General features: G+C 43.3%; 2 long non-coding RNA genes across 2 annotated transcripts; one reads left to right on the top strand and one right to left on the bottom strand.

The window, feature by feature from the left end:
* The first annotated feature begins 2,246 nt into the window (after positions 1-2,246).
* Positions 2,247-3,354, top strand: LOC121689906. Its single transcript, XR_006024924.1, has 3 exons — positions 2,247-2,264; positions 2,958-3,066; positions 3,305-3,354. It is a non-coding gene; the product is annotated as an uncharacterized LOC121689906 (long non-coding RNA).
* A 4,163-nt stretch (positions 3,355-7,517) lies between these two features.
* On the bottom strand, positions 7,518-9,947 carry LOC121689903. The gene is made up of 3 exons (XR_006024922.1): positions 9,683-9,947; positions 9,109-9,257; positions 7,518-8,154 (listed from the first exon to the last, which is right to left on the bottom strand). It is a non-coding gene; the product is annotated as an uncharacterized LOC121689903 (long non-coding RNA).
* Between the last annotated feature and the right edge of the window lie 265 nt (positions 9,948-10,212).

Below are 10,212 nucleotides of genomic sequence, written 5' to 3'. Positions count from 1 at the left end.
CCCATGCAGACATAGACATGCTTTAAATACAGACATAGACATACTATGGACATAGCCATAGACAATAAACATTAAATTAAAGTGCAAGACTGAAATATAGAACATGTATGTATCAAAATAGAAATATAGGACATATATTAAAAAAAAATAGAGGTAGTTGTGTTGTATATTTCTATAGTCTTAACAGTTACATGAAGTAACTGGGGGGGGGGGGGGGGGGGTTTGGTAGACAGGATCCTAGTTTCCTAGGTTCCTGGTTGGCTGGTGGGTGGGGGGGGCTGTCAGTGATGGGAGAGTGGGTAGAGTGTTCAGCATCCTGATTGCTTGGTGGATGAAGCTACTTGCCAGTCTGGTGGTGCGGGAGCGGAGGCTCCTGTACCGCTTTCCAGAGGGCAGGAGGCTGAACAGTTCGTGTGCAGGGTGGGTTGTATCCTTGACAATCATTAGTGCTTTGCGGGTGAGGCGGGTGGTGTAAATGTCCTGCAGGGAGGGGAGTGGTGCTCCAATGATCCTCTTAGCTGTGTTAACAGTGCGCTGGAGGGTCTTCCTGTTCTGATCTGTGCAGCTTCCGCCCCACACTGTGATGCTGCTGGAGACGATGCTCTCGATGGTCCCTCTGTAGAATGTAGTCATGACAGGAGGCGTGGCACTTGCCTTCTTCAATTTGCGCAAGAAGTAGAGGCGCTGCTGGGCTTTCTTCGCCAGTGATGCTGTGTTGGTGGTCCAGGAGAGGTCGTCGCTGATGTGCACCCCCAGAAATGTTGTGCTGCTCACTCTCTCCACAGCATCTCCGTCGATGGACAGTGGTGGCAGTTGTTTGTGGCCTCTCTGAAAGTTGACAACAATCTCCTTGGTCTTGCTGACATTTAGCAGGAGGTTGTTGTCTTTGCACCATTTAGCCAGCAGGTCTACTTCTTCTCTGTAGTGAGCCTCATCGCCCTTAGTGATGAGGCCCACCAGTGTTGTGTCGTCCGCAAACTTCACCAGATGGTTGGAGCTGTGAGTGGTTGTACAGTCATGTGTTAGCAGTGTGAAGAGCAGGGGGCTGAGCACACACCCTTGAGGGGCCCCCGTGCTCAGGGTCAGAGTGCTTGAGGTGTTGTTCCCGACACGTACTGCTTGTGGTCTCTGCAACAGGAAATCCAGCAGCCAGTTGCAGAGGGAGGTACTGAATCCTAGCTTGTCCAGTTTGCTGATGAGTTGTTGTGGTATTATGGTATTGAATGCTGAACTGAAGTCTATGAACAGCATTCTCACATATGAGTCTTTATTGTCTAAGTGGGTGAGGGCTGGATGGAGGGCAGAGCAGATTGCATCCTCTGTGGATCGTTTGGCTCGGTATGCAAACTGGAAGGGGTCCAGGGTGGGGGGTAGGGTGGCTTTGATGTGTGACATGACTAGCCGTTCGAAGCACTTCATGATTATGGGCGTGAGTGCTACAGGACGGTAGTCATTGAAGCATGATGGTGATGATTTCTTTGGCACGGGTATGATGGTGGCAGTTTTGAAAAGTGATGGGATGATTGCTTGCTCCAGAGAGGTGTTGAAAATGTCTGTAAGAACATCCTTCAGCTCTTCTGCACAGTCCTTCAACACTCGTCCTGGTATGTTGTCTGGGCCTGCTGCTTTGCGTGGGTTAATGGTGGCTAGTGTCCTCTTCACGCTGGCAGAGGACAGGTACAGGGGTTGGTCGTGGGGGGGAGGTGGGGTTTTCTGTGGGTGAGTGTCATTTTGTGCTTCAAAACGGGCGAAAAAACTGTTCAGGTCATTTAGCAGAGAGGTGTTGTTCTCACAGCTCCGTGGCGAGAAATTACATTTCTCTGTCCATAATATTGCATTTCTGTAGTAAAGTGCAGTAGTAAGTGCAACGTCCCAGGTAGGCTACTGTATTTTCCTGCATATGAACTGTAAATAATGGAGTTACATTTTGTATTTGAATGTTTATCTAATTTTTTAGACAAACTGAAAAATGACAGCTGTCATCTCACATAGTTTACATTAGTCATAACTTCTCACAAACAGATATGTTTATGGATGGATTTGATCTATCTATCTATCTATGCGTGTGTGTGTGTGTGTGTGTGTATGTGTGTGTGTGTGTTATCCCTCTCTCAGTCCTTCTGTAAAGCACTGGAGTACCTGAGCTACATTTCTCAAAGTGAACCCTCATACAGAGACCCTACTGAGTACTACGCAGAGGTACCTGGCGGTACATCTACAAGGTCAACCTCAGCATAGATGAGTCCAGAATCCACGCCCCTTAGGTGAGTTAGAGTCCACCAGACCATGTTTTTGTAGGCCTCATGTAGGCCTACCAACATTGTCTTAATTTAAACAGGAAGCCTGTTGTGGTGTGTGTGTGTGTGTGTGTGTGTGTGTGTGTGTGTTTGTATCTGTCTATGTGTGTGTGTGTGTGTGTGTGTGTGTGTGTGTGTATGTGTGTGTATGTGTGTGTGTATGTGTGACTATCTGTGCATGTGTGCGTGTGTGTCTGTCTGTGTGTGTGTGTGTGGCTATCTATCTGTGTGAGTGTGCGTGTACGTTTGTGTGTGTGTGTGTGTGTGTGTGTGTGTGTGTGAGTGTGTGTGTGTGTGTGTGTGTGAATCTATCTATCTGTGTGTGTGTGTGTGTGTGTTGTTATCTCTCTCTCAGATCTGCATTACAGTGCTGGTGTACTTGAGCTGCATCTTTGAAAGTGAGCACTCGTACAGTAGTCTAATACATAGTGCAATGCAGTATTTCCATGTCGCAGGTACTGTATACTGCATATGAACTGCAAATATTTTTCCAAAACTACAATGCTGAAACTTGAAGTAATGGAGTTAATTTTTGTAATATAATGTTGACCCACTTTTTTAGGCAAATTGAAAAATGACAGCTGGCATCTTACGCGGTTTACATTTAGAGGCACAATTACTCACAAACAGATATATGTTTATGAACTGATTTGAACTGAGCATTTATTATTTTCACATGCTGTAAGGTCAGACGTGTTGTCCTCCTACCCCCAACTTCCTGTCCTCATCCCAAAACTTTGTTTGGTCTATATTCCGTCATTGGCCCTTGGTAAGGAGCTTACATTCTTCACTGTTTTGTACAGCCTCACATTTTCACATTAGCAGCACAGTATATTGCTTGACTTGTTGGTTAATCTGTTACATTTTTACAACTTGAAAACTGACATGAAAATTCTACCATGTTGTTTTTGTAGGCCTACATCACAGTTCTCTTTCTCCTAATTTAAACACTAGGAAGGCAGCTTGGTTGGTGATGTGGTTTTGTGTGTGTTTTATCCCTCCTCCAGTCTTGCTGTAAAGTACTGGAGTACTTGAGCTACATCTCTGGAAGTGAACATAGCATAGTCGGTACTGAGTACTATGCAGAGGCCTGGAAGAAGTTACATGGTCAACCCAAACATAGGTGATTATAGAATTCACCCCAGCATAGAATAGTTAGATTCCACTCCACCATAGATGAGTATAGGGTCAACCACACCATAGGTGAGTTAGAATCCACCCCAGAATAGTGAGTTAGTGTCCAGCACACCACAGGTGAGTTACAGTCCAGCACAGCATTAACATTACATAGTGTACATGAGCATGTCTTGTAGCTTGAGTATGTAGTGTAGTTTAGGTTCTTTGATAGGGCAATCATTTTGTTGGCAGAATGCATTCTGTGAAGTAGGGCCTTTACAGAGCCCATGTACAACATGAGGCATGCATTATTATGAGGCATGCATTATTATGAGGCATGCATTATTATGCTATGAGCTAGGTTGTTGACTGGCTGGTTACAGTACATACTGTACTACAAAGGAGAATGGTGGAGAAAGGTGGGACATAGGTCATACTTCATGTTTTTTAGCCAAAGACCAAACAATACACACCTCCCACAGTACACCCTGATTATCTCCACATAATGTTATATAATCAGTAACCATGGTATTCAGCTTCATTCAAACATGTCAATAGATTGTATTCTCTCTTGGTACTTTTAAATGTTTTATCTCTGTTTTATATCTTAATTTCCAGGTTGTCAGCTGTTGGCTCAACAACAAAGCAGAAAGACATAGTGGACCACTGGCTAGCCACACCACATGATAGTCACAGAGTCTTCTACATTGCAAGACTGGTTTACCCATTGCTTCTGTGACAAGATGGGTCTTGTGTTCCTGTGATCGGACAGCTCAACAATGCATCATTCTAACTGACACCAGATGGATTGATCTTTTCTGCTGATCAGATGGGTTTTCAGATTGTCCGTCTGGCCAGAGGGGGACCACTACACTGGCAATGGCTTGGGTTTGCCTTAGGGTCCGCCAACCATAGAGGTTTCTGCCCAAATCAACCAGCGGTCAACAGGTGCTGCTGGCCAGTGGATCTAAATTTTTGTCATGATAACCTGTTTTTTTTGTAAATAACACTATAGATTATGGACTATTCCAAGGAAGACACTCACTGATCAATACATACTTATCTTAAGGGACACAAAGATAGGAAGGAGTCCATCCACTAATATTGGACATACAGTATGGTGTCATTGTCTTGTGTATCCATCCAATGCAAAGCTAGATTAATATGCAATACTTGCAATAATTTGTTATGCCATGTGAAATGATTTGGTTAAAGTTGAAAACCACACTCGTATGCATTAGCTCTTGCAAAAATATTTAATGGAGCATGTCTACAACAGACGCGTATGGGCCCTAGGCCATGCTGGGGCCGATACGCTGATGATGGCCTAGAGCCGAAACGTGTCCGTTTGTAGACATGGCTTTAAAAAAAACGTTTTCATGTCTTTCTTTGAACTCACACCCAAAGATGTCTTTTATTTTTTGGAGTTGAGCACGCCTGTTCCTGTGTATCTTTTTGTTTTTTTGGTACCTTTGCTCACGCTACCATGAGTTTTGTGTAGTGCTGAATGTATTAGTGAAGCTGAACACGTTTGCTGTGTTTTATCTGTATGGAAGAATCCCCTGGTTAAAGAAATCACACCTTTTACCTTTGACCTTGATACATAAATGTATGTTGTGCTGAAATAAAGCAATTTCACTGCTGGGCTCACCTGTGGCAAATAATTCCACTGACACCACCTGCTGTGGCAAGTGTGATGCACCAGACATCCTTAGAAACTACCATTCAGACACCCATATTGGCCAAACAGGCCTTGATGAGTCACACAAGGTTTTTTTTTATGAAATGTTGGTGTGTGGCAAGTTATTTTGATACAGGGGATGATAACAAACTCATATGGGGGGTAGATATCATATGACATATTTCATGTGTTGCAAGCCACCTCTGTGGTTGTGGCTATAGATCACTGCCCCCTCCCATCATGGACAATCCCTAGTCAGGAAATGCTGAGCCTGCATTATGTCCCTCCCACCTGTTTGTTTGTCTGTATCCAGGAGCCAGGTGAAGCTCTGCAGTATTCTACAGCACCTTTGTAACCTCAGCCTTAGCCAGGGGAGGGTAGCTATGCTGTAGAGGACATCTTGCCTTGTTCTTGTCCCGAGAAATACTTTCCCCATCTGCCCTCAATGACTATAAACCGGTTGTCTTAACATTGCACAGATTGGTTTTGGCCCTCTTGAGATCATATATGACCAGCTACTTCTACCCATTACAGTTCACATACTGCCCAGAGGTGGGTGTTGAGGATGCCATAATCTACCTGCTCCACAGAACACACTCTCACCTGGGCAGGACTAGTAGCACTGTGAGGATAATGTTCATTGATTTCTCAAGTGGTTTTAACACCAAACAGCCTATGCTGCTACATGAGAAGATTGAGGTAGACACCTCCACAACCTCATATAGTTTTGAGTACATAACTGATAAACCCCAGGTTGTGCAACTGAAAGGGTGTGTCTGGTCAAGTGGTCAGTGGCGTAGGAGCACTACAGGGGAGTATGCTGTCTCCTTTCTACTCACACACTGTACACCTAAGACTTCTAGTACCACTCTGAGTCATGTCACCTACAGAGGTTCTCAGATGATTCTGCAATTGTGGGGTGTGTCAGTGATGGTGAGGAGTACAGGCAACTGGTGGACCGCTTTGTGACATGGTGCAGGAGCAACCACCTTGTCTTGTATGTGGCTATGCATTTACCATACTCTTCCCTCCACTTCTACCACGTCTCCTCCTACTATACTTCAACTAGTCTTTAAAATGTAGGCACTCCTATCCTCTAGTACTAGTACTGACAGATGCAGTGGTAATTCCTAGTTAAGGTCTCCTCTGCACTGCTTAAATGTTATTCTACTGCTGTAGCTCTGTAGCTTAAATGTTGTTTTGGATAAAAGTGTCTGGCAGATTAATGAATGGGAAATGATGCATGGTGGTCGTTAGGAAGGCCAGGCTTGAGTTGGATGCAATCTTAGGTGAAGAGGAAGAGGTTGTAGAGAACTACAAATAAAACTTAGCACAAAAAGTAAGGACATTTGTGTTTGGTAGATAATTTCTCTGTGGCAACCATTCTTTTTGGCAATACATCTTATACCGTTGGAAAGCCTGTTTAGTTCCCTTTCAAAGGGTGCCCCATTTGTAAGGAACATGCACTTGTGGGATGAGCAGCAGAGCTGAGTATGTAGGTTGCACCCATGAAACGTTTGCCTAATCTTCTCTGCCAATGGCAAACCGCGTATTCTGCCATTGACTCGTTTGGTAGTTGGTGTATTGGATGATTGACGTTTGAAGAAACAAGACATATTGGCAATTTAACAATTCATTTCACAAACAGAAGCCTCAGTAGCATGTGGAAAAACCACACAGCCACAACAGTCTGGCACCTTCTCCTCAAGCTAATCACCAGCCTGTTCACACACTGCTGGGGGACGGCATCCCATCCCACGAGTCCAGAATCTGAAAACATCACTGAACATAACATTCCTCCACATGTTCAGGTTCCAGTGCACGTGTTGCCGACACCAGTGCAAATGGGCCTGATGGTGAAGGGCAGTCATGGCAAGACTCCTGGCTGCCCTATGAGACCGGAGATAGGCTGTGTGCAGTCTGTTCCTGATTGTCTGGAAGTGCTAGGGCTCACTCCAAATAATGCTGCGACTTGGTTTTGTTAAACACCAGCTTGAAGTTGCCATCGCAAGGGCCCTATCCAGATCCGTCAAACACGGCATGCCGATTCTTGGAGCAGACACTTACTGTAATAGGGCCCATGCTTACAGGTGCCGCCAATCAGTCAGGCCTTTGTAGGGGTGACACCAATATTTCATAACACCAACACATTATATTACATGGGATGAAAAAACTTACCTGAGGTTAATTTAACCTTAACCTTGTTGGTCATAAACTGGGTGCAGTCAGTCAATGGTCAGAACATAGAACACAAATCAGTGAGACTTCTTTAAATGTGCTTTATTGGTCAGAACATAGAACACAAATCAGTGAGACTTCTTTAAATGTGCTTTATTGTGCACTGATACATGGGAAAGCAAATAAAAAGAAGGACTCAAGCCCCATTCATAAAAAGAAAAAAGTAACACAATATCACAAGTCAATAAATATAATAAACTCAAACAAGTATCTAGTTACAATTATCAGTATCATTTAAAGAAACTCATTTTTAAGTGGAAAAAAAATGGTAGTCACTCAACGTGGAAAGGTTTTGGATGTGATTCTGGAATGTTATGTTTAAGTGCAAAAATAATGATATTGCTCAAGATGATAGCATATTCCTGCAACTGCTGTCTGCACGCGCAGTGCATGATGTATATTTCATCAAACACCATTGGTGTGGTAAAATAATCATTGAATAGTAGAGTAGCAGCAATTTGTCAGTGTGGTACAATTACAAAATAGTGCTAATAGATAGATAGATACTTTAGTGATGCCCAAGGGGAAATTCAAGCTATTAATATGAGATGTTACTCAGTGTGGTACAGTAAACTTTCAATGTGGCGAGTTCATGCGCCAATGATCCGCTGTACTGATGTAACTACCCGTTGCAGTGAACCACAGGATGTGAGGATGTGCAGAATGTGAGGATGTTGAGGATGATTATGTTAATTGAAGAGCAGTCAGAATTGAAATCCCTGCTCTCCCAACATGTCAGGAGAACCACAGATGAACGGAAATTGGTAGTGGAACACTTCTTTCTGTATATGTTCTGCTGGTCAGGATATCAGGAGCAAATACCTAGAAGTAGAACTAGTAGAAGTAGAGGGCTGAATTTAAGATGTGACTGGAACATACAAGACCTTCCCTAAAAACATCAACAACATCAACATACAAGACCTTCCCTAAAAACAACAACAACATCAACAAGACCAAGAACAACAAGAAAAAAACAAGAACAAGAAAAACAACACCAAGAACAATAATAACAAGAACAACAACAACAACAACAACAACAAGACCAAGAACAACAAGAGAAGCAACAAGAACAACAGCAACTCACTAATAAACATTAATCTTGTGATACAAGAGAATATGTGTTTGGCCAGGTTATAGCAACAATTGCTAATGTGTGTTTGTCTATCGATACATAGATAGATAGATAGATAGATAGATACACATACACACACGGAGAGATAGATAGATAGACACACACTCACACACAAACACACATACACAGATAGATAGATACGCACACACACTCACACACAGATAGATAGATACACACACACACACACACACAGAATGATAGATACACACACAGGCAGACACAGATAGATAGACAGACACACACACACACACAGATAGATAGATACACATACACACTCACACAGATAGATAGATACACACACACACACTCACACAAAGATAGATAGATAGATACAGATACACACACAGACAGACACAGATAGATAGACAGACACACACACACACAGAGAGATACACAAACACACACACACACACACACAGAAAGATAGATACACACAGACACAGGCACAGACACACACAGATAGATAGACAGAGACACACACACACAGATAGATAGACACACACACACACAAACACACACACACAAACACACACACACACACACACAGCAAAGCAAGCTTCCTAGGGTTTAAATTAAGACAATGTTGGTAGGCCTACATGAGGCATGAGGCCTACAAAAACATGGTCTGGTGGACTCTAACTCACCTAAGGGGCGTGGATTCTGGACTCATCTATGCTGAGGTTGACCTTATAGCTGTACCGCCAGGTACCTCTGCGTAGTACTCAGTATGGTCTCTGTATGAGGGTTCACTTTGAGAGATGTAGCTCAGGTACTCCAGTGCTTTACAGAAGGACTGAGAGAGGGATAACACACACACACACACGCAGATAGATAGATAGATAGATAGATAGATATATAGATAGATAGATAGATAGATAGATCAAATCCATCCATAAACATATCTGTTTGTGAGAAGTTATGACTAATGTAAACTATGTGAGATGACAGCTGTCATTTTTCAGTTTGTCTAAAAAATTAACATTCAAATACAAAATGTAACTCCATTATTTACAGTTCATATGCAGGAAAATACAGTAGCCTACCTGGGACGTTGCACTTACTACTGCACTTTACTACAGAAATGCAATATTATGGACAGAGAAATGTAATTGTACTGGCTACACGAAGACCCTAAAATAATATGAAACTGGCCTGCAGCTGTACGTAATACTGTTAACCAATGCAAGGAATTTTAACATCTTTTATTGAAACACTCACACATATCACTGACATGTTCCTCCAAAGCACCTTCTGTCTTGGTTCAAGTCGCAAACAAGGTCTTTTGGATAGGGTGCAGTGGCGAACTTGTTCTAAACTTAATGGCTTCGCCACCATGGCTTAATATATTTTCACTAAACTAGCACGCGGAGCAGGCGGAACAAATATTTCTGGCAGGCGGACCGGAAGACTAGAGCAAAAGAGAGAACTTGTGTACCGAAGATGTACTTTCATTGGCTAACCGCCTAGCGTTAACCTCTCGACGCACCGCCTTCCTGAGATGCATAGCGGACGCGTTAACTACACCTTGCGCTCTCCATAGGAAATCAATGGGCTATGTGCTGCGCAGTGGGCTTTGCCGCGAATGCGTACCCAATGCGTCATGTGAAACACCTGTGTGGGTTGCATTGGAGAAAGCCCAAAGCCATGAGCGTCCCTCTCGCACGATACAGGTGTTGAAAACGGCAACTCCTCTAAGCTGGCATTAGATGGGCATGTCACATATTATTGACTTTTTTGGTTAGGCCTAC

The sequence above is a fragment of the Alosa sapidissima genome, chromosome 18 (genome assembly GCF_018492685.1).
Source record: "Alosa sapidissima isolate fAloSap1 chromosome 18, fAloSap1.pri, whole genome shotgun sequence".
NCBI lineage: Eukaryota > Metazoa > Chordata > Actinopteri > Clupeiformes > Clupeidae > Alosa > Alosa sapidissima.
This window is presented reverse-complemented; position numbering and strand designations above follow the sequence as displayed.